Raw genomic sequence first — 2,095 nt, forward strand, 5'->3', positions numbered from 1 at the left:
AGTTTTAGAACTAACACCGGCATGGCCCACACCCAACCCATAGATACATGGGGTTTGTGGGTTTGGTTTGGTTTGGGGTGTCCCCCCCAACAATTTAGATTGTATTTTTGAAATCCATCTACAAGAAGATGGAAATAAAACTGGGATAGTAAAAGGAGGCTTAATTAAAAAGGGATAAAAAAAGCCATAGCTGTTCAATACTTTTAATAGACTACTTTTTTTGTCTACCACTCAGTGGTAAGAAGCAGTAAACACTTATTACAGTTGCATAACTAAATTTTGCTTGGCATTGTAAACAGGCTTTAAAAGATTTGTGTGCACAAAATGTGACAAGAAAGGAAGCTTTCCAGACTTGTAAGGCTTTTTTTTTTTTTTACTGTGATTGTGCGACTTACCTAGGAGGAAGAGCTACAAAGCTCTCAGTAGCACTAGCAATAAATTAAATGCTACCACTTACTTCTTAGGTTAAATGAACAAATTTCAATGCAATAAAGAGAGAAGATGACAGAAGGAATGAAAACCCTGATTTTTACTTTCAGCCAACAGTAATAAGACCAGGGAGGGCAGTGACTTGAGCTGAGATCTGTGTATAATCATAACTGATTGAATAAGCAACAGTTACAAGCCAGGCTGAGTCTAGTGCTGCTCTGCACAAGCAGTATCAACCCCGCTTTTCCTAACAGAAGCCCAAGTTTGCCAGAAAGGAGTTGGTCTACTGGAAACAAAAGCAAATTCCTGGGGACCTCTGTAAACAAGGAGAACAGAAACCGAGAGCAGTCAAAGTAAAGCCCTAACAGCATCTGAACCTCCAAGACAGAGAGCTGGTTAGGCAGCATGAGGTAAAAATACTAGCTAGGGGCTGGAGGGAAAGCTCAAACTTCTCACCAGAAGATGGGAAAGGTCATCTAACAAGACTGTTAAACAGTCACTGCCATTGATTCAGCTACCATATTCGCTGAAGAAACTTAGCCTAGCAGAGTCTGCACATAAGAGGTGCTTCTTCTATGGATAAAAGTAATTTTGGCAAGATGCTTTTGAGACCTACCAAACTACTGTCCAGTTACAGAGCTTCTTAGGAATATTCCATTTTTCCTCACCCTATTTGTCACAGTTCGAGGCAGAACTATCCTCTAATACGTTCACAAATCTTCTCTCATATTTGAGCCTTTTGTCATTGTGATTCTAAAGGCTGGTTAGGGGAAGCTCAAATGTCTTTTGTCACATCTGTTAGACTCAAGAATGCTTGTACACATGAGGTCATCCAGTATGTGACAGAATGTAAACGTAGTTCTGATAAGTGAACACACTAAGAAAATTAAAGAATTAGAGTCACATAGCTGTCAGTTTCCTAAAAGCCTGCTCTTTTTGCAACTGACTCTTGAAGTCAAATCAGGAAATGGTGACCCACAGATTTTAAATTTTTTTCAAGTACCGCTATAGAAGAAGCAATCTATTTCTAAAAAGGTGGAGTTCTCACTGAAGAAATCCAGCCTGCAGATGCACAGTTTACAAAGCATAAAGAGAAATGCATCCACTGGAAGACATATGAAATACCTCAACATTAAAATAAACGCTCCATCAGGATAAGAACAGCCAAATTATAATTCATGAGTTATTACAGATGTTGTCATTAGCAAGAAGCTTTATTGGGACTTTCAACCAGTGCTTCTACCACAAGCAGCAGCTCCAGCCACCAGTTCCTCCTCTGCACAAACCTCTATGGCCCACACACAGAATCGGCTCAGGAAGCTGACTCAAGCTGAAAAAAAAAACCAACCTCAAACCAAAAAAAAAACCAACTAAAACCCCACAACTTTTTTTTTTTTTTCAACCAAGATTAATTTTGTGATTCAGTTCACGGCCTCCCTGTGCCAACACCTGGGCCAGCAAAGGCCGGGGCAGCCTTCACTCATCCAGCTGCAACCTTGGAGAGAGGAGGCCAGTTCTCGCTCAGCTTCACGCCCGCTCTTTCCCGCTTCAGACAGCTCCGGTTCACCAGAAGCCGCCTCCGCCTGGCCTGGGCCACTCGGCACAGGCCGAGGAACGGCACTCGGGCAGGGGCGGGCCCCCCGCCCGCAGGCCGGCGGCCCCCCGG

This window comes from Charadrius vociferus, unplaced genomic scaffold, assembly GCF_000708025.1.
Source record: "Charadrius vociferus isolate BGI_N301 unplaced genomic scaffold, ASM70802v2 scaffold178, whole genome shotgun sequence".
NCBI classification, from domain to species: domain Eukaryota; kingdom Metazoa; phylum Chordata; class Aves; order Charadriiformes; family Charadriidae; genus Charadrius; species Charadrius vociferus.